A 24249-nucleotide genomic window follows, 5' to 3' on the forward strand; every position below is an offset into this window, starting at 1 on the left:
AGCAAATTCATAACATATAATATTAATTGTAATTTGTAACATATCATACTAAATGAAGTATCTCGGATTTACGTACAGAATAATACGAAATGCTATGAGACCAGGTTGTGGATGCAGTGATAAGAAAACCCCGTTCAATATGCTGTGTAATCTAATAGTGAATGCATGACTTTTCCAATGATTCTGATATGGCGCAGCAAAATCTGAAAAAACGTCAATCAAAAATTGTGGTAGGGATAGACTGAAGCAATGTCGGAATTAATGTCGGAAGGCGGGAAAACACGTTGCAGCAGCCCATGCACTCCCCCGCTTCTGGGGAGTAGATGACTCTGAATGGGCTTTCGGAATGCGAGCGTCCCTCCATGTGAGCTGCTGGGAGGAGAGCACCAATGGGGGCGTCACGTTGGTGGATTTATTGGCTCCAACTGCGCTATAGGCAAGCCTACCTACAACTATTTAAGAGGGCGACTGTGCATGATTTAGACCCAAAACTCGGACAACATGACTCAACATTATATAAACAACAAGAAACACGAGTTGTAGCTCCTAACTGATCCTACCCTTTTCTTAATGCATATGCTTTAATGGCAACATCATGATGTCCCCAAAATGACAGACACGTGGCTGAATGCTCAAAGGGGAGTAGTAAAGAGTCATAGAAGATTGGGGGCTTAAAGCCCACGTGCACTATGGATGTAATGATGTCAGACAGTATGTGACATGTCTGGCATCCCCTGGAGAAAGAGGCAAAAATACAGTAATGAAGTGCAGACCTACTCACTTGTGGCAGTGGTGACTATAGAGCACACAACATGGTCTGTAACTATTACTACAACAGACTCACTTGAGTTGAGGGATGAGATGAGTCATGGCATCTGAGCATTGCAGCACTGACATCCTTTATGAGGTCTGAAATGCACCTTAAGGACAATTAAGGGGCATGCAGGCAATGACATAGAGGTATGCTCTTACACAACCCGGTCTCAGGGCATTTCAAAATTATTCTGTACGTAAATCTCAGATGTAAATCTGCGACATTCTATGTTGCGAATTTACAAAACATACAATATATTACGAATTAGCAAAACTTACAATATGTTACAAATTTGCTAAACAAATGATATGTTATGAATTCCAATTTGTTGTGGCTAATGTTAGCTAGGGGTTAGGGGTTAGGCTTAAGGTTAGGAGTTAGGTTAAAGGGTTAAGGTTAGGGTTAGGGGAATGGTTAGCTAAAAGTGTTAAGGTAAGGGTTAGGGTTAGAGAAAGGGTTAGCTAACATGCTAAGTAGTTGCCAAGTAGCTAAAAAGTAGTAAGTAGTTGAAATGTTGCTAATTAGAAAAAATGACAAAGTTGTCTGTGATGAGATTCGAACACACAATCATTGGGTTGCTAGACGTTCGCGTTATACACCCACGCATCCATCTGACACTGAGGTACATTAATTTACAGATCATGTGGAGATACCACATTTGCGTCCCAAATGGCACCCTATTCCCTATATAGTGCACTACTTTTGACCAGGGCCCAGACTTGACTTGGTGACTCAGTGGGCCCTGATTAAAAGTAGTGCACTACATAGGGAATAGGGTGCCATTTGGGACACAGCATTCGAGTTACATTCATTTACAGAACTCATGGAGATACCAAGTGAAGTCCACTAATTGTGTAATCAGATCAGTCATTAGGCGCTCAGCAGTGGAGCGCGGATTTCACCCGCTGTTCAGGAAAACAGCGGGTGAAATCAGGACCATAGGGCCCTGGTCGAAAGGAGTGCACTATGTATTGAATAAGGTGCCATTTGGGACATAATGATGCCCTGATGTCAGGCCAACAGGGCAGACAGAGGAAAACTGAGGAGAGCTCTAACACTGTTAATTAGGATCTAAGAAGGCAAGAGGAGCACGAGCCAGCGATGTCTTCTGAGGGATGATAGCTTGGCACCATACAGTTACAAAAGCAAACCATCCAACTGACATACTAGCATGTCAATCAATCCAAGATGGCGTAGCAGTAAGACGTGTTTGGTTTGTCCTGTTTTTTTTGTATACATTTCAATATATTTCAATGTCTTTTTTCCATTTTCTGATTAAATATACCAGACACCAGCCGCTTTAGCCCGGATAGCCCGGATAATACCTGCCAGTCTGTACAGAGCGATATCAGCCCTGAGCATATCGGACTGCTTTTTTCCACTACATTACCGGATTCCTGCCGCAAGCTCTGGGGCATCACACCGGATCATCGCAGCTAGCTAGCTGTTACCGATTGGCTATTGTGGCTAACACCCTTGTCCAGAAGCAAGCACCAGTTAGCCTCGAGCTAGCCTCAAGCTAGGCCCATCTCCCGGCTAGCAAACGAAGAACACCAACTACAATACCTCTCTTGCCAATTGGCCTGGAACCTTTGTTGGCATGGAGCCCCACCGATCCATCATGACTGGTCTGCTGGTCTGCTGACGTAATTTGGCCGATGTGCTCTCAACCGGCCTCTGCGTCGTGGATGTCGGTGAAGACCCATCTGCTAGTCCCGGCCCGCTAGCTTTCTGAACGCCGTGTCTCCCGCTCGCCTAGCGTAGTAATGACTACCGAACGGCTCCCTATTTCATCTATTGCTGCTCATTGGACCCTATGATCACTCAACTACACAGCTGATGCCTGCTGGACTGTTCATTAATACGGTACATCATTTTGTTTATCTGCCGGCCCCAGTCTTGAACTCAGGCCCTGTGTGTAGCTAGCTGACCCTCTCTGCCCATTCATCGCCATTTACCCGTTGTTGTTGTCTTAGCTGTTAACCCATTGTTGTCTTACCCGTTGTTGTCTTAGCTCTCCCAATCAACACCTGTGATTGCTTTATGCCTGTCTCTAATGTCAATATGCCTTGTATACTGTTGTTTAGGGCAACTCTCATTGTTTTATTTTACTGTGGAGCCCCTAGTCCCACTCAACATGCCTCAGATAGCTCCTTTATCCCACCCCCCACACACGCGGAGACCGCACCGAGCTTAACTGGCACCTCCAGAGATGCAATCTCTCTCGTCACTCAATGCCTAGGTTTACCTCCACTGTACTTGCACCCTACCATGCCCTTGTCTGTACATTATTCCCTGAATCTATCCTACCACGCCCAGAAATCTGCTCCTTTTATTCTCTTTTCCCAACGCACTAGACGACCAGTTCTTATAGCCTTTAGCCGTACACTTATCCTACTCCTCCTCTGTTCCTCTGGTGATGTAGAGGTTAACCCAGGCCCTGTGTGTCCCCAGGCGCTCTCATTTGTTGACTTCTGTAACTGTAAAAAGCCTTGGGTTCATGCATGTTAACTTCAGAAACCTCCTCCCTAAGTTCGCTTTATTCACAGCTTTAACACACTCTGCCAACCCTGATGACAATATCATAACCGCCATCGACAAAAGACAGTACTGTGCAGCCGTCTTCATCGACCTGTCCACGGCTTTTGACTCTGTCAATCACCTTATTCTTATCGGCAGACTCAACAGCCTTGGTTTCTCTAGTGAACCAGGCGAGGCAGTCATTAACTACTTCTCAGATAGAGTTCAGTGTGTCAAATCGGAGGGCCTGTTGTCCGGACCTCTGGCAGTCTCTATGGGGGTGCCACAGGGTTCAATTCTCGGGCCGACTCTTTTCTCTGTATATATCAATGATGTCGCTCTTGCTGAAGTGATTCTTTGACGCAGACGACACCATTCTGTATACATCTGGTCCTTCTTTGGACACTGTGTTAACAAACCTCCAAACGAGCTTAAGTGCCATACAACACTCCTTCCGTGGCCTCCAACTGCTTTTAAATGCTAGTAAAATGAAATCTCCTTCCAGACTCATATTAAGCATCTCCAATCCAAAATTAAATATAGAATCGGCTTCCTATTTCGCAACAAAGCCTCCATCACTCATGCTGCCAAACATACCCTCGTAAAACTGACTATCCTACCGATCCTTGACTTCGGCGATGTCATTTACAAAATAGCCTTCAACACTCTACTCAGCAAATTGGATGCAGTCAATCACAGTGCCATCCGTTTTGTCACCAAAGCCCCATATACTACCCACCATTGCGACCTGTATGTCCTCACTACATATCCGTCGCCAAACCCACTGGCTCCAGGTCATCTATAGGTCTTTGCTAGGTAAAGCTCCGCCTTATTTCAGCTCACTGGTCACCATAGCAACACCCACCGGTAGCACGTGCTCCAGCAGGTATATTTCACTGGTCATCCCCAAAGACAACACCTCATTTGGCCGCCTTTCCTTCCAGTTCTCTGTTGCCAATGACTGGAACGAATTGCAAAAATCACTGAAGTTGGAGACTTATATCTACCTCACTAACATTAAGCATCAGCTGTCAGAGCAGCTTACCGATCGCTGCAACTGTACACAGCCCATCTGTAAATAGCCCATCCAACCAACTACCTACCTCATCCCCATATTTGTTTTTGTTTTTCTGTTCTTTTGCACACCAGTACTTCTACTTCCACATCCTCATCTGCACATCTGTCACTCTGGTGTTAATTGCTAAATTGTAATTACTTCGCCACTATGGCCTATTTATTGCCTTACCTCCTTACTTCTTTTGCACGCACTGTATATAGATTTTTCTATTGTGTTATTGACTGTACGTTTGTTCATCCCATGTGTAACTCTGTGTTGTTGTTTTTGTCCCACTGCTTTGCTTTATCTTGGCCAACTTGCAGTTGTAAGTGAGAACTTGTTCTTAACTGGCCTACCTGGTTAAATAAAGGTGAAAGAATAAAAATAAAAAAATTAACTTTGTATTTTTCTGGGCATTTACAACTTACAATATCCTGTATGCCCAAACATCATCCTGCTCCTACCGGTGTGTACACAGATGCCCATAACAGTGGGAGGGAAAGTTGTGAGGAATCACCACCACTGCAACCACTGCTGCCTCCGCATAAGCCATCCCACATGGCCTGGGCCAGCCCTTCACTATGCTATTTCAGAGTCTGCTTGAAACACTTCCACCGCAGAGTCAGCGTCGTGTCCAAACAGAGGCAACCCCTGCATCATTGACAATAGCAAGCTACACATACCATGCGCTACAATGTAACAATGTACTAGTAGTATACAGAGAGAACATGCTGCATGTATACATGTTAACCACGACAATAATCTGGGTCTGTGGGAAACTATGATGGTTACTACAATATAGTTGTTTAACTAAATAGTGCTTAATCTACTACTGCTGCTACTACTTGTACTACTGCTACTGCTACTACTACTGCTACTACTACTGCTACTACTACTGCTACTGCTGCTGCTATCTTTATCATCAGCATGAGCAACATTGTTGGCAATATCATCCATCATCATACTGCCCTGCTCCCACTGCTGGCTTGGTTCTGTAGCTAAGCAGGGTCGGTCCTGTTCGGTCCCTGGATCATGAGATCCAGGCTGTATCACAACCGGCCATGATTGGGGTTTGGTCAGTGTTGGCCATCGTTGTAAATAAGAATATGTACTTAACTAACTTGTCAAGTTAAATAAAGGTTAAATGAAAAAATTAAAATAAATAAATGAGAGACCAGATGCTGCTGGAAGTGTTGTTGGAGGTCCAGTAGGGGACACTCGTCCCATTGACCCAGGGCAGTGAAGGGAACATTGCCCTGCATAGGGTGCTGTCTAATGGACGGGATGTTAAAACGGGTGTCCTGACACTCTGCGGTGGCTAGAGATCCCATGGCACTTATCGTAAAAGTAGGAGTGTTAAATTAAATTCACAATCTGGACCTAATACCATCATGCCCCCCTAATCATCCCCAGCTTCCAATTGGCTCATTCATCCCCTCTTATTCCCGCTGTAACTCTTCCCCGGGTCGTTGATGTAAAATATAATATGTTCTCAGTACTCTTACCTGTTAAAATAAGGGTCAATAATTATTATTGCTTATTAGCAGCCTCCATGAGTAATTGTTTTTACTTAGAGTTTGCACTTTATGTCTAAATGAACTCACAGTACTTCTCACAATCTGCTAGATGTGCAGCACTTGCTTTTATTTCTCTTAGCAGCAGGCTGCATCTCGGGCTTCTCTCCTGCTCAAGTGGTTGTGAAGTGATCTCTACTCTAGAGGGCGCTGTTTTTTTATAGTCCATGGACAAGAGACCTCACAGAGAGAAGAGCGATGCTGTGTATGCTAAAATTCAGAAAGCTCTGGAAACTGTGTGATGGCTGATGAGAAACGTGTTTGATGTCTTTCTTTGATCTGTAAAGTGCGGCAAATGAAGACAATGTGGAACACATACAGGTGTGTAATATCATGTTGATGCTTAATGTTGGAGAGATATACAGAGTTAAAATCCCACTGGCTCTAATGTACATCTGTTTTTTTCAGCACGTCATCTTCAAGAAGTGTAACATCTACACCTGCTCTTTCGATGACAAATTACATTTGATTGGTAACATGCGCCGAATTCAACAGGTGTAGACTTTACAGTGAAATGCTTGCTTAAGAGCCCATTCCCAACAACGCAGAGTTAAACAATAAGACAAATATTTGCTAAATAAAAAAGGAAATAGTAACACAATAAAAACAATAACGAGGCTATATACAAGGAGTACCAATACCGAGTCAATGTGTAGGGGTACGAGGTAGTTGAGGTAATTGATGTAATATGTACATGTGGGTAGGGGTAAAAGTGACTAGGCAACCAGGATATATAATAAACAGAGTAGCAGCAGCGTACATGATGTGTGAAATTGTGTCTATGTGTAAGTGTGTGTGGCATCCATATGCATGTGTGTGTGTGTTTTGTGTGTGTGAGCATATGTAGTGTGTGTGTATGTGTGTTGGAGTGTCAGTGTAGTATGTGTCAGTGTGTGGGTAGAGTCTAGTGAGTATGCGTAGAGCCAGTGCAAGGGAGTCAGTGCAAAACAATTAAGATGCATAAATAAATAATAAAGGAAGTCATTGTAAATTGTCCATTTGATTAACTGTTCAGCAGTCTTATGGCTTGGGGGTAGAAGCTGTTCAGTTGCTTTTTGGTCAATTAAAGGAGAGCCGCACACTCTAGGAGCTCGGATGCAATAATTTAATAACCTAATAACCAACGTTTCAACAGACAAGCTGTCTTCCTCAGGGTATAATGACAAACACTACGGGGGTGACTACTTTATATAGTGTCAAAGGACACAGACAGGTGTCTGTAATCATGGCCGGGTGTGGCCTGATATCATTGGTTAATTCTCAGATATAAAAAGAACATACCAAAAACATGAAAGGATAGCATACGATCATGGATACAATTTGGCTACATAGGCCTATAAACATCATCTGTTTCCCTGTTTGGGGGTGTTTAAAGGGTCTACATTTATAAGTGCCATTGCATTGAGCACAGCCATTACACTTGTAGTTTCCATCCAGTAGGGGCGCAAATAGATGTTGTGCAGGGATATCTTGGGGTGGTAAATCAGAGTTTACCAGTTGATCTCTGAGATTTCTGCCCTGCGAGAATACGACCAAGGGAGGGTCCGAAAACACATTACTGATACTGTCATCGGATCTTAGAATGTGCCAATTATAATTTTTTTGGTCCCAAACTTGGCGCTGCGGTAGCGCTTTCCGTGTGGTAGCACAGAGAACAGTCTATGACTTGGGTGGCTGGAGTCTTTGACAACTCTTTGACAACACCGCCTGGTATAGAGGTCCTGAATGTCAGGGAGTTCGGCTCCAGTGATTTACTGGGCCGTACCTTGCAGTCGGATGCTGAGCAGTTGCCATACTAAGCGGTGATGAAGCCAGTCAAGATACTGTCAATGGTGCAGCTGGAAAACTTTTTGAGGTTCTGAGGGCCCATGCCTCTTGAGGCGGAAGAGGAATTGTCGTACCCTCTTCATGACTGTGTTGGTGTGTTTGGACCATGATAGGTCCTTAGTGATGTGGACACCGAGGAATGTGAAGCTCTCGATCCTCCCCACTACAGCCCCATCAATGTGAATGAGGAAGTGTCCGGCCCTCCGTTTCCTGTAGACCACGATAAGCTCCTTTGTCTTGCCCATGTTGAGGTAGAGGTTGTTGTCCTGGCACCACACTGCCAGGTCTCTGACCTCCTCCCTATTGGCCGTCTCATCGTTGTCAGTGATTAGGCCTACCACCGTTGTGTTGTCGGCAAACTTAATGATGGTGTTAGAGTCGTGCGCGGCCACGCAGTCGTGGGTGAACAGGGGGTACAGGAGGGGACTGAGCACGCACCCCTGAGGGGCCCCGTGTTGAGGGTCAGTGTGACGGATGTGTTGTTGCCTACCCTCACACCTGGGGGTGGCCCGTAAGGAAGTCCACAATCCAGTTGCAGAGGGAGGTGTTTAGTCCCAGGGTCCTTAGTTTAGTGATGAGATTGGAGGGCACCATGGTGTTGAATGCTGAGTTGTAGTCAATTAACAGCATTCTCAAGTATGTGTTCCTTTTGTCCTGGTGGGAAAGGGCAGTGTGGACTGCAATAGAGATTGCATCATCTGTGGATCTGTTGGAGCAGTATAAGAATTGGAGTGGGTCTGGGATAATGGTGTTGACGTGAGCCATGACCAGCCTTTCAAAGTTTTTCATGGCTACAAATGTGAGTGCTACGGCGTTGTAGTCATTTAAACAGGTTACCTTGGCGTTATTAGGCACAGAGACTATGGTGATTTGCTTGAAACTTGTAGGTATTACAGACTGGGTCAGAGAGAGGTTGAAAATGTCAGTGAAGACCCTTGCCAGCTGGTCCATGCGTGCTTTGAGTACGCATCCTGGTAATCCGTCTGGGCCTGTGGCCTTGTGAATGTCAACCTGTTTAACGTTCTTACTCACACTGGCTATGGAGAGCGTGATCAGACAGTCGCCTGGACGACTGAGCAATTATTTTCCATGGAAGGCCACGTTAGAATATATTTTTGCCATCGCGGACCAGAATCATATTACATTTCACATTTCAGTCATTTCGCAGACGCTCTTATCCAGAGCGACTTACAGTAATGAATACAGTTCATACATTTTTTGTTGTTGTTTTGTTCTGGCCCCCCGTGGGAATCGAACCCACAACCCTGGCGTTGCACACACCATGCTCTACCAACTGAGCCACAGGGAAGGATTATACATCATGTGTATAACTGTGTTGACAGATATATCTACTGCAAATCACATCCAGACATGCTACTTATTTTACTTGTTTAACATGCACAGAAATAAACCACATCTGTGTTCTCCTTTTTGGTAGGTATTTTCATTATTATACATGCAATGAACTACATGGAGGGAAAGTACACTGCATTCAGCACCACAGACAGAACTCTTGTTAATGGGTATGCACAAAAACGGAGTGCTCAACATTCCATTTAAACTACTCAATCAGTGTGAGGAGGGAAGTCACTGATGGGTATTGACTAGAGCAGTGAAGTCAGGTATAGTTTCTGACGTCACTATGCTGACTGGAACGAATTGTAACAATCACTGAAGCTGGAGCCTTATATCTCCCTCTCTAACTTTAAGCATCAGCTGTCAGAGCAGCTTATCGATCACTGTACCTGTACACTGCCAATCTGTAAATAGCACACCCAACTACCTCATCCCCATAATGTTACTTATCCTCTTGCTCTTTTGCACCCCAGTATCTCTACTTGCACATCATCATCTGCACATCTATCACTCCAGTGTTAATGCTAAATTGTAATTATTTCGCATCTATGGCCTATTTATTACCTTACCTCCCTACTCTTCTACATTTGCACACACTGTACATAGATTTTTTTCTATTGTGTAATTGACTCTACGTTTGTTTATGTGTAACTCTGTGTTGTTGTTTTTGTCGCACTGCTTTGCTTTATCTTGGCCAGGTTGCAGTTGTAAATGAGAACTTGTTCTCAACTGGGCTACCTGATTAAATAAAGGTGAAATAAAATCTAAATAAATAAATAAAAAACATTGCTATGTACAGGATTGCTGAGAGGTGAGAGTCAGTAAGAGATGATCAGTGCCTTGTTATATTTCATCACTGAAAATGTCTGTTCACATACATGGGTTGACCCAAACAGTACAAACCTCTTCTGACCATGACTTCTAATCTTTGGAAAGTTTTGTTCATCGAGAGATGCATAGAACCTCGTCAGTAACATTATTTTGACTAGTTCTCCAATCACTGCATCAGACTGAAGATCAACAAGCTCAAGTTGCAGGTCAGTGGGAGCGTTATCCACATTGAAGGTGAAAGGAGAGGAAACCAACAGCATGTCATTTTCCAACACTTTGAAATCCTCAAAATGACGAGAAAACTCACTGTTCAAAGCACGCAGCAGTGATGTATACTTCTCCCGCTGGTCATCTGATAGGAAACAGACTAGTAGTGTCGCGAGGTGGGTGTGTCACGTCCTGACCAGTAAAATGGGTTGTTTGTTATTGTAGTTTGGTCAGGGCGTGGCAGGGGGTGTTTGTTTTGTGTGTTTCAGGGTTTTTTGGTTAATGTTCTATGTTGGTATATTTCTATGTTCGTTCTAGTTTTTCTATTTCTATGTTTAGTTTAACGGGTTGATCTTCAATTGGAGGCAGCTGTTCCTCGTTGCCTCTAATTGAAGGTCATATTTAGTAGGGGTGTTTTTCCATGGGTTTTTGTGGGTAGTTGTTCCGTGTGTAGCTGTGTGCCTCACAGGACTGTTTCTTCATCGTTGTTTTTGTATTAAGTGTTTATTTTGGTTTTCTTCTCAATAAAGAAGATGAGTATTCACATTCCCGCTGCGCCTTGGTCCCATCTTTACGACGAACGTGACAGGGTGAGATTGTTGGCGTCTACTTGGCGGGTCAGGAGGAGTAATTTTCCCTTGAAGGCTTTGACAAGGCTTCACATCTGATGTGCAAAAAAGGCCCTTCCCTTGTAGATTGTAATTCAGTTCATTCATGAGGGCCATGATGTCCATGGTGAAAGCAAAATCAGCCAACCATGTTTTATCTTGCAGTTGAGGGAAATCCACATATTTTCCTTTCATTTGCAGAAACTCAGCAATCTCCGACTTCAGGTCCCACACCCTTTTAAGCACCTTCCCCAAACTCAGCCATCTCAAATTTGTATGGTAGGGGAGATCTACGTGTCTCCGTAGATCTGTCTCTTCCAACAGTGAGTCAAACTGCCTGTGGTTTAAAGATTTTGCTGTATCCACAACATGGCTCATTTTCAGAACACATTTACAGAGCACCTCCTGATGAATAATGCAATGCAGGAAAATAATTTTCTGCTCAGCTACTTGATCTTGTATCCTTTTCAAAAGGCCAACGTTATTTCCTGTCAAGTTTGGGCACCGTCAGTGGTCACACTAGATAACTTTTCAAAAGTCAGTCCCAGCTTTGCCACACACTTATTAACCTCCTCCAATAAATCTTTCCCTGTGGTTGTGCTCTTCATTGACTGCACTGAAGCAAGCTGCTCCGTAATTTCAAAGTCTGGGGTTCTGGGGTTCATGGGGTTCTGGGGTTATGCCTCGTAAGAATATCAACAACTGCGCCGTGTCACGTGCATCACTGCTCTCATCCAGGGCCAAGGAGAAACAGGTGAAATCCTTTACCTTGTCTTTCAACTGTTATTCCATATTCTCAGCAATGTCCTCAATGTCACTGTTCGTCTTGACAGGGAAATATTTTCAAACAGCTCTTTCTTGCAGAGTCAATTTAACATTCTTTAATGAATTCGCCCTTAGCGAATGGCTTGCTATGTTTAGCAATTATGTGGGACAGTACATAGCTAGCTCTCACAATTCCGTCGTTTGCTGAATGCAGTTTTGTGAAAAGTCCTTGCTGCTTTTGCAACTGAGAAAGCAACTCTTTCTATGCACTTGCCCTCTGCTCAGAAAACATTTTCCTATATTTCTTTGCATGCTTCGTTTGGAAGTGTCGGGACAAGTTGTAGTCTTTCAAGACAGCGATGCTCTCTTCATACACCTAGCACACAGCTTTCCCTGATATCTCAATAAAGAAATATGTCAATGTCCACTCTTGCTGGAACACCCTACATTTATTGTCTACTTTCCTTTTCTTTGAAATCTTTAAAAAAAATATTTTTTGCGCAATTTCTAGCTAGTGTGTCAACCTGTCAGTCACTGTCTGTCCTCGTGCAGTTGTTATTTATACATGCCTTCAAAATAAATGTCCCACAAGAGGTGGGAGTTAAATCATTATACAAAGGCAAGTATTCATTGGGCTTTTCATTTGAATAAAGAAATACGTCAATTCTTTATGCGATCCGAGCATGATTCCGCGGTCCGTATTGAATCAGGTTGTACAGCCCCCGGGCTGGCCTTTGCCCAGGCCTGGTGTAGATGAAGGAGAGGAGACAGGTTATAGAAGTATTTTTAATCCTTGAGATAATTGAGACATGGATAGAAGGCCTTTGCCCAGGCCTGGTGTAGATGAAGGAGAGGAGACAGGTTATAGAAGTATTTTTAATCCTTGAGATAATTGAGACATGGATTGTGTATGTGTGGCATTCAGAGGGTGAATTTGCAAGACAAAACATGTAAGTGCCTTTGAACAGGGTATGGTAGTAGGTGCCAGGCGCACTGGTTTGAGTGTGTCAAGAACTGCAACGCTGCTGGGTTTTTCATGCTCAACAGTTTTCCGTGTTTATCAAGAATGGTCCACCACCCAGAGGACAGTTTGACTGAATCTAGCCCTTGGTCTCAATTTCCTATACACTTTAAAGACCTCTCATTCCGTGTCTGGTTTCAAATAAAGACCTTTATACTTAAAATACCCCTTGTACTGTAGATCCATCACCTTATTACTCCTGTACAAACAAAACAATTATTTTTAACCACGATCGCAACCAGGATCTATCTTTCTCCCACACATGATGGGGTGCCCCATGACCTGTCTATGTAACTCATCTCTCTCTTCTTTGTCTTTGTAACAGGGGTGGGTTTATTCCTGGGCACCCTTAGTGGTGACAGATAAGACCTTTGTAGAGGGATAGGAGTGCAGAACAAGAAGTGAAAAGAAGAAGGGAAGGTCACTGAAAGGAAGATGGGAAGGTCACTGAAAGGAAGAGGGAAGGTCACTACAAGGAGAATTGTCATTTAGTAGAACGTTTTTCCTCTTTGTTGTAAGATAAGAACAAAACCTCAAATACTTAAATGAAGCCATTATATTAATTCTCTGCCTGCAGACCAAAAAAAAATTACTTTGTAAAATACTTAGTGGGTCTAAACAGGACGTTTTAATAATTTTGTAGCGAGTATAATATAATATAGTTCAATAGAGAATACAATACATGTGCCTGTCATTCTCAATTATATAATGACACCTATTACAAACCACCTGAGTGTACACATGCAGACACAGTATTTAGTATTTATTAGGATCCCCATTAGCTGTTGCCAAGGCAGCCGCTACTCTTGCTGGAGTCCAAGCAGGTCTCCAAACAGTCTCACTGCATTGTCCCTGCCTTGTCCCTGCCTAGACGCCCGCTCTCACCTCCTCTCATCCCCAGCATCTCTGATGCCTTCTATCCATCTACCTTACCTTCACTCCTCCTCTGTGTTGTTCTCCCTTTTGTGATGATGGCCAAGTGAGTGCAGACACTTTTATCATCAGTAAGATTTAGACTAGTAAGACTTAGACCCCCCCTCCCAGACCTGGCTGGAGCCCTATAAGCCCTGAGCAAAAGTAGCGCACTACAAAGGGAAAATGGTGCCATTTGGGACGCAGCCATGGCTTGGATCAATGACCCCATGGGAGTTCACCTAGAAGTCATGGTGAACTCTGGGGCCATTGTCCAAGAGCTCAAGAAATGATTGACTGCACTGAATGTCAACGTTGGTTAGATAATACATGGGAATTGGGATCAATATGAACATGTAGCGTTGAGCATTTGACAACAAGAGATCGACTGTTGGGAAATGACTTCGGCTAATGCAATACCCAGCAGTGTTTACAAACTCCAGACCATGTCTAAATCAAATCAAATCAAATCAAATGTATTTGTCACATGCGTCGAATACAACAGGTGTAGACCTAACTGTGAAATTCTTACTTACAAGCCCTTAACCAACAATGCAGTTCAAGAAATAGATTTAAGAAAATATTTATTAAATAAACTAAAGTAAAAAATTAAATAAAAATAGTACAGTAAAATAACAACATCGAGGCTATATACAGAGGGTACCGGTACCGAGTCAATGTGTGGGGGAACAGGTTAGTCAAGGTAATTTGTACATTTAGGCAGGGGTAACGTGACTATGCATAGATAATAAACAGCGAGTAGCAGCAGTATAAAAACAAAGAGGGGTGGGTCTTCGGGGTAAAAGCTGTTAAGGAGCCTTTTGGACCTAGACTTGGCGCTCCGGTACCGCTTGCCGTGCGGTAGCAGAGAGAACAGTCTATGGCTTGGGTGACTGGAGTCTTTGACACTTTTTTAGGCCTTCCTCTAACACCACCTAGAATGTACAGTTGAAGTCAGAAGTTTACATACACCTTCGCCAAGTACATTTAAACTTAGTTTTTCACAATTCCTGACATTTAATCCTAGTAAAAATTCCCTGACTTAGGTCAGTTAGGATCACCACTTTATTTTAAGAATGTGAAATGTCAGAATAATAGTAGAGAGAATTATTTATTTCAGCTTTTATTTCTTTCATCACATTCCCAGTGGGTCAGAAGTTGACATACACTCAATTAGTATTTGGTAGCATTGCCTTTAAATTGTTTATCTTGGGTCAAACGTTTTGGGTAGCCTTCCACAAGCTTCCCACAATAAGTTGGGTGAATTTTGGCCCATTCCTCCTGATAGTGCTGGTGTAACTGAGTCAGGTTTGTAGGCCTCCTTGCTCGCACACGCTTTTCCAGTTCTGCTCACAAATTTTCTACAGGATTGAGGTCAGGGCTTTGTGATGGCCACTCCAATACCTTGACTTTGTTGTCCTTAAGCCATTTTGCCACAAAGTTGGAAGTATGCTTGGGGTCATTGTCCATTTGGAAGACCCATTTGCGACCAAGCTTTAACTTCCTGACTGATGTCTTGAGATGTTGCTTCAATATATCCACATAATTTTCCTGCCTCATGATGCCATCTATTTTGTGAAGTGCACCAATCCCTCCTGCAGCAAAGCACCCCCACAACATGATGCTGCCACCCCTGTGCTTCACGGTTGGGATGCTGTTCTTCTGCTTGCAAGCCTCTCCCTTTTTCCTCCAAACATAACGATGGTCATTATGGCCAAACAGTTCTATTTTTCTTTCATCAGACCAGAAGACATTTCTCCAAAAAATACGATCTTTGTCCCCATGTGCAAACCGTAATCTTTTTTTATTTTTTTATGGCGGTTTGGAGCAGTGGCTTCTTCCTTGCTCAGTGGCCTTTCAGGTTATGTTGATATAGGACTCGTTTTACTGTGGATATAGATACTTTTGTACCTGTTTCCTCCAGCATCTTCACAAGGTTCTTTGCTGTTGTTCTAGGATTGATTTGCACTTTTCACACCAAAGTACGTTCATCTCTAGGAGACAGAACCCATCTCCTTCCTGAGCGGTATGACGACTGCGTGGTTCCATGGTGTTTATACTTGTGTATTATTGTTTGTACAGATGAACGTGGTATCTTCAGGCGTTTGGAAATTGCTCCCAAGGATGAACCAGACTTGTGGAGGTCTACAATTTTTTTTCTGAGGTCTTGGCTGATTTTTTTAGGGTTTTCATGTCAAGCAAAGAGATACTGCGATTGAAGGTAGGCCGTGAAATGCATCCACAGGTATACCTCCAATTGACTCAAATTATGTACATTTGCCTATCAGAAGCTTCTAAAGCCATGACATAATTTTCTGGAATTTTCCAAGCTGTTTAAAAGCACAATCAACTTAATATATGTAAACTTCTGACCCACTGGAATTGTGATACAGTGAATTATAAGTGAAATTATCTGTCTGTAAACAATTGTTTGAAAAATTACTTGTGTCATGCACAAAGTAGATTTGCCAAAACTATAGTTTGTTAACATGAAATTTGTGGAGTGGTTGAAAAACAAGTTTTAATGACTCCAACCTAAGTGTATGTAAACGTGTGACTTCAACTGTAGGTCTTGGATGGAAGGAAGCTTGGCCCCAGTGATGTACTGGGACGTACGCACTACCCTCTGTAGTGCCTTACGGTTGGATGCCGAGCAGTTGCCATACCAGGCGGTGATGCAAACGGTCATGATGCTCTCGATGGTGCAGCTGTAGTATAATATGCTGAAACAGCGTGGTCATTACCGTTTACTTCATAACCACATAATAACCACAAGGTCAAGCTCAATTAATGACTTTTACGGGTGGAAAGATACCTTGTGTGGTAATGCTGTCTGTCAGTATCACTTTCCAATTGATAATTTATGGGGCCTCAGTACTGAGCTGAGTCAATGTGGACACAACAGGGTGCTTGTGTTTGTGTTGGTATCAGTGCTGATCAGCAGGACGCTGGTGCCACAGACCCTGCCAACGAAGGAAACCCTGTTTAAATCTGTAAGACACCAGCCTGGTGTTCGTCTCTAGATCAACAATAACAACAGCAGTGCCAGAGAAGGAACTTTACATTTAATGTAATTCTGAGTCATTAACATTTGGCTGGACGGTGTACTGAGGAATCTTTGTTTTACATGGAGGGGAGGTAAACTGATAATGTCGTAACACCTTCATATGAAATTAATCACTAGGCTTTCATGATTATGCAGTGATGAGTTGGAAAAGAAGGCTAGGGACCAATTAGTGAGGAACTGGTCTGTCAGGAATGAGTAGTGCTGGCTATGTAAAGATGCTGCACTATCTAATAGCAATGCAAAGGTGCTCACATTGAAGCAATGGGTTTGCAATAACATTTTGTCAATCTTTTTTTGTCTAGCTAAAATTCTTTGCAGTTAGCAACCGCTCTTACACTTCTATAGCTACAGTAGCGCTGCTGTGTCAATAATAGGTTCCAAAGATGACGAAGGTTTCTACAGTTGTGTTTCCATTTACCTGACACAACTTTCAGGTATTCACTTTCCATGCTTATTAAAACCAATATAACTTTGAAATAGATGTGTCATTGACACAAGAGTGCCTTGTATGTATCTCACATTGAGTTGCAGATGACAGAGCTACTTGTATTGGCATCGAACACAGAGATGTCAAAAAATTAATGGCCATGTTATTGATTGATGTCATCATCTAACTTGGTTAACAGTGCTAAACTACTGTATTAGCTGGGTGGTTTTGTGCACATTGATCAGCATTTGTATTGTCTAGCTGTGCCTCCCTTTACTTTCAATCATAGGAGGCGTCTCTGATTTGTCCTCGCACAATGTTTCTCCTGTGAACAAACAAATGCAGTGCATCATTTTTTGTCTAGCTCTCTGGATAATATTGATGTATCAGGGACAAACTGTAGAGCAATCAGCGTAGGTGGACTCCACATACCACTGCTCAGAACATGTACTTCATCTCACTGCCTACATTGGAACAAAGGACTCTCTGCACAATAGCCATAACATCACAGTCTGCAGAAATTGGGCATTTCCTTCTGCACCTTTGTCTCTCCTGTCAGATCTATGGATGTAGCCCAACATGCATGTCGGTTTGCAGGTCAATATCTGTCCACAAGGTTACTTTTTTTTAAACCAGTGCAGTGGTACTGTACATCTTTGTTTCTCTTCATTTTCTGTCTCTTCCTTTCTACAGTATCTCTTTCCAAATCTTTCACATGTGAGGCTATTGTACGTGGGTGGCTAGCAGATGAGTCATTGGTTGCACACCTCATCGATGGCTGCCCATATTTGGGCTGGCAGGAAGTCCATTTTTGCCACAGTTATACTGCGGAGACCGGTGAATGCGCAGATGAATACAGGGGCTCTTTTTCTTCTCTTCCTCACTATTCCCTACTCTGAAGCCACAGCTTTTGTTCAACTGTGACTCTTTTTTTATTAGTACTAGTACTTCTTATTACCAGTTGTCTCAAGGACTTTCTTTGATCAGTTCTGTAAGGGGCTCAATGTGATGTCATGAGAGTAACATTGATGGTGAATATTCTCGGATACTGTACTTGTACTGTACTTTTATTAAAAAAGCCCACGTTTCTAGGAATGGAGCAGTGAAGTTGTGGTTGAGTCACTTCTCATTTTAATAGCACACAGACATTTCTAAAGTCGACTAAGTATACAGTGATGGAGGTTGATAAAGGATGCTGTGTTTCCGAAAGTTTGGAGGTCGTTTTTTTTGTCGATACTCCCTGTACCCTTCATCCCGAAGTTCCTTTGCACAACCGCAATGGCCAAAAAACTCCTCCACCCAGTTACAAACATGAGGGGTATTATGAAAACAGTCCAATTTGTTCTTATAGAAAGGATTTCACACACACAAACAGAAATATCTCTGGATCAGCAAACCTGTGAGGAGAGGTTTTTGCCCTCTTTTTGGATCACAAACTCAGTGGGGCATAATACACTCAAATGAAAAATCTTGTGTGCTCAACTATTCAGTGAGCTCCAAAAGTATTGAGACAGTGACACCTTTTTTGGTGTTTTGGATTTGAAATGATACAATGACTATGGGGTTAAAATGCAAACTGTCAGCTTTAATTTACGGGTATTTTCATCCATATTGGGTGAACCGTTTAGAAATTACAGCACTTTTTGTACATAATACATTATTTAACCTAAAATGGGGGGACTGTGTTATTTTGGAGTAACTTTTATTGTAAAAAAAGAATAGAATATGTTTCTTAACACTTATACATTAATGTGGATGCTACCATGATTACGGATTGTACTGAATGAATCATGAATAATGACGAGTGAGAAACGCACAAATATCATACCCCCAAGACATGCTAACCTCTCACCATTACAATAATAAGGGAGGTAAGCATTTGTTGTGGGGTATGATATTTATGCTTCTGTATCTTTCTCACTCATCATTATTCACGATTCATTCAGGATTATCTGTAATCAGGCGAGCATCCACATTAATGTAGAAGTGTTTAGAAACAAATGATGTACCTATTTACAATAAAAGTGACCAAAAAAATGACACAATACATTATTTACCATTCATTTCAATTTGGCACAAAAGAACCTGAAACACAACCAAAACAAACAGCAAATACATCCAACAACTTTGTAGAGTCACAAGCTTGATGTAATCATTGCGTGCTATAAATATGGGGCCAAATACTTAACGTTTGACTACTTCAGTACAGTTAAGTAAATTTGTCCCAATACTTTTGGTCCCCTAAAATGGGGTGACTATGTACAAAAAGTGCTGTAATTTCTAAACGGTTCACCCGATATGGGTGAAAATATGCTCAAATAAAATCTGACATTCTGCACTTCATCCTCACAGTCATTGTATAATTTCAAATCCAAAGTGTTGGAGTATACTTTTGGAGCTCACTGTAGATGCCTATTGGTCTTTGCATGCTGTAACCCATAAGGAGTTATCCAATGTATAACATACTGGTTAAATAGAGCAAGGATGGAGAGCAACAGTTATATGGATGGTGTATAGCTGGCGAATAGGAAGCAGGCTAAAAACAACATGTTTATTTGTATATAAATACAACTAAATGCAATGTGGCCAAGTACACAGCCTTCATAATCTGGCATATATGTAACTATGATAGGTTCACTCTGTTATCTCAGCAGAGAAAACATCCTGAGGACAATGTAATCGATGTTCCCTCCTTAACCATATTAGATGAATCAGTCAGTATCAAATGTGCCAAGAGATGTAATTAAACCATGTATGAGTCAATGTCTTCTGAATACACTCAGAGGACATGATGGTACTATTACACGTGGTACCGTCCACATAAAGATTGAGTGGATTTCAAATCAAATCAAATGTTATTAGTCACATGCGCCAAATACAACAGGTGTAGACCTTACAGTGAAATGCTTATTTACTGCCCCTAACCAACAACGCAGTTTAATATATATTTTTTTAAATACAAATAAGAACAAGAAATAAAAGTAACAAGTCAATTAAAGAGCAGCAGTAAAATAACAATAGTGAGACTATATACAGGGTGTACCTGTACAGAGTCAATGTGCAGGGGCACCAGTTAGTCGAGGTAATTGAAGTAATATGTACATGTAGGTAGAGTTATTAAAGTGACTATGCATAGATGATAACAACAGAGAGCAGCACCGGTGTAAAAGAAGGGGGAGGGCAATGCAAATAGTCCGGGTAGCCGTTTGATTAGATGTTCAGGAGTCTTATGGCTTGGGGGTAGAAGCTGTTTAGAAGCCTCTTGGACCTAGACTTGGCGCTCCGGTACCTCTTGCCGTGCGGTAGCAGAAAGAACAGTCTGTGACTAGGGTGGCTGGAGTCTTTGACAATTTTTAGGGCCTTCCTCTGACACCGCCTGGTATAGAGGTCCTGGATGGCAGGAAGCTTTGCCCCAGTGATCTACTGGGCCGTACGCACTACCCTCTGTAGTGCCTTGCGGTCGGAGGCCGAGCAGTTGCAATACCAGGCAATAATGCAACCAGGTCAGGATGCTCTCGATGGTGCAGCTGTAGAACCTTTTGAGGATCTGAGGACCAATGCCAAATCTTTTCAGTCTCCTGAGGGGGAATAGGTTTTGTTGTTCCCTCTTCACGACTGTCTTGTGCTTAGACCATGTTAGTTTGTTGGTGATGTGGACACCAAGGAACTTGAAGCCAGCGGGACATCTGTTGACAGCTTCCAGTGAAATTGGAGGGCGTGCAATTCAAATAAGTAATCATAAAAATTATGGATATTAAATATTTAGGTACATACAAGTGTCTTATATCGTTTAAAATCTTAAATTATTGTTCATCTAACCGCATTGTCCGATTTACAATAGGCTTTACAGCAAAAGCATGCCATGCGATTGTTTGAGGACGGTGCCTCACAACATATTTTTCCACTGGCACAGGCTTCATAAAATCACTAATTGCCATTAAATATTCACTTACTTTTTGAAAATCTTCCTCTGATTTGCAATCCAAAGGGTCCCAGCTACAACATGTAGTGTCATTTTGTTACATAAAATCCTTCTTTATATGAGAACTTGTTCTCAACTTGCCTACCTGGTTAACCTGTTGGGGGTAGGGGGCAGTATTGACACGGCCGGATAAAAAACGTACCCGATTTAATCTGGTTACTACTCCTGCCCAGTAACTAGAATATGCATATAATTATTGGCTTTGGATAGAAAACACCCTAAAGTTTCTAAAACTGTTTGAATGGTGTCTGTGAGTATAACAGAACTCATATGGCAGCCAAAAACCTGAGAAGATTCCTTACAGGAAGTGCCCTCTCTGACAAGATCTTGTTCTTCTTGTCTCTGTTTATTGAAGACTGAGGATCTTTGCTGTAACGTGACACTTCCTACGGCTCCCATAGGCTCTCAGAGCCCGGGAAAAAGCTGAATGATATCGAGGCAGCCTCTGGCTGAAACACATTATCGCTTTTGGCAAGTGGCCGATCAGAGGACAATAGCCTTAGGCGCGTTCACGAGTCGACCCCATGCTTTATTTTCTTTCGTCTGTTTACCTAAATGCAGATTCCCGGTCAGAATATTATCGCTTTTTTACGAGAAAAATGGCATAAAAATTGATTTTAAAAAGCGGTTGACATGCTTCGTAGTACGGTAATGGAATATTTAGAATTTTTTGGTCACGAAATGCGTAGTGCGTGTGACCCTTATTTACACTTCGGATAGTGTCTTGAACGCACAAACAAAACGCCGCTATTTGGATATAATAATGGATTATTTCGGACCAAACCAACATTTGTTATTGAAGTAGAAGTCCTGGGAGTGCATTCTGACGAAGAACAGCAAAGGTAATAACATTTTTCTTATAGTAAATCTGACTTTGGTGAGTGCTAAACTTGCTGGGTGTCTAAATAGCTAGCCCTCTGATGCCGGGCTATCTACTTAGAATATTGCAAAATGTGCTTTCACCGAAAAGCTATTTTAAAATCGGACATATCGAGTGCATAGAGGAGTTCTGTATCTATAATTCTTAAAATAATTGTTATGCTTTTTGTGAACGTTTATCGTGAGTAATTTAGTAAATTTTTTGTAAATTCACCGGAAGTTTGCGGTGGGTATGCTAGTTCTGAACGTCACATGCTAATGTAAAAAGCTGGTTTTTGATATAAATATGAACTTGATTGAACAAAACATGCATGTATTGTATAACATAATGTCCTAGGTGTGTCATCTGATGAAGATCATCAAAGGTTAGTGCTGCATTTAGCTGTCTTCTGGGTTTTTGTGACATTATATGCTAGCTTGAAAAATGGGTGTCTGATTATTTCTGGCTGGGTACTCTGCTGACATAATCTAATGTTTTGCTTTCGTTGTAAAGCCTTTTTGAAATCGGACAGTGTGGTTAGATTAACGAGAGTCTTGTCTTTAAAATGGTGTAAAATAGTCATATGTTTGAGAAATTGAAGTAATAGCATTTCTAAGGTATTTGAATAACGCGCCACGGGATTCCACTGGCTGTTACGTAGGTGGGACGAAATCGTCCCACTAGCCCTAGAGAAGTTAAATAAAGGTGAAATAAATATCCCAAAAAGTCAGTTTAGTTAGCGTCATCGATTTGATTAATCCACTCGTTCAACATGCAGATAAAGGAATCCAAAAAGCTACCGCTAAACTTTAAAACAAGTCAAAATACGTTTCAATGTAATCCTCAGGTACCCTAAAATGAAATTAAACTATAATATTTCATACGGAAATAAGTATGTTCAATAGGGAAATGATTTTAGCAGGTGCTCGTCCTCTTCGTCGCTCGTGCACAGACTGACGTCCAACTCTGAATCCCAGTACTAAAATTCAAAATTCTTCCCAGTTTGGGAAGAAACAAGCCTGAAACCTTGAACAAAGACCGTTGACATCTAGTGGAAGCCATAGGAATTGCAATCTGGGAGCTGGATTTGGATATGCCCCTATACTTTCCATTGTAAGAGCATGGGCTCTCAAAAAAAATAATTCTGGTAGATTTTTCTTTGGATTTTCTCCTACCATATCTATTGTGTTATAGTCTCATACATTATTTTAACATTTCTACAAACATCAAAGTGTTTTCTATCCAATGGTACCAATTATATGCATATCCTGGCTTCTGGGCCTGAGTAACATGCAGTTTACATTGGGCACATCAGTCAGGTGGAAATTCAGAAAAAAGGACCCTAGCCTGAAGAAGTTTTAAAACATGTTGGCATTGCAGACTCGGACAGGGAGAGGTTGAAAATGTCAATGAAGACACTTGCCAGTTGGTCAGCGCATGCTCGCAGTACACATCCTGGTAATCTGTCTGGCCCTGCGGCCTTGTAAATGTTGACCTGTTTAAAGGTCTTACTCACATCGGCTGTGGAGAGCATGATCACACAGTCGAGCTTAGAAGTAGTTTAGCTCGTCTGGTAGGCTCGTGTCATTGGGCAGCTCTCGGCTGTGCTTCCCTTTGTAGTCTGTAATGGTTTGCAAACCCTGCCACATCCGACAAGCATCAGAGCCGATGTAGTACAATTCGATCTTAGTCCTGTATTGATGCTTTGCCTGTTTGATGGTTTGTCGGAGGGCATAGCGGAATTTCTTTTAAGCTTCCAGGTTAGAGTCCCGCTCCTTGAAAGTGGCAGCTCTAGCCTTTAGCTCAGTGCGGATGTTGCCTGTAATGCATGGCTTCTGGTTGGGGTATGTACGTACTATCACTGTGGGGATGATGTCATCGATGCACTTATGTGGTGTACTCCTCAATGCCATCGGAGGAATCCCGGAACATATTCCAGTCTGTGCTAGCAAAACAGTCCTGTAGCTTAGCATCTGCTTAATTTGACCACTTTTTTATTGATCAAGTCACTGGTGTTTCCTGCTTACATTTTTGCTTGTAAGCTGGAATCAGCAGGATAGAATTATGGTCAGATTTGCCAAATGGAGGGCGAGGGAAACCTTTGTATGTGTGTGGAGTAAAGGTGGTCCAGAGTTATTTACCCCTCTCCTGGCACATTTAACATGCTGACAGAAATTTGGTAAGACCGATTTAATTTTCCCTGCATTAACGTCCCTGGCCACTAGGAGTGCCACCTCTGGGTGAGCGTTTTCCTGTTTGCTTATGGCGGAAAACAGCTCATTGAGTGCGGTCTCAGTGCAAGCCTCAGTCTGTGGTGGTATGTAGACAGCTACAAAAAATACAGGTAAAAACTGTGGTCTACAGCTTATCATGAGATACTCTACCTCAAGCGAGTAAAACCTCGAGACTTCCTTAGATATCG

Source organism: Salmo salar, chromosome ssa14 (genome assembly GCF_905237065.1).
Source record: "Salmo salar chromosome ssa14, Ssal_v3.1, whole genome shotgun sequence".
Lineage (NCBI taxonomy): Eukaryota > Metazoa > Chordata > Actinopteri > Salmoniformes > Salmonidae > Salmo > Salmo salar.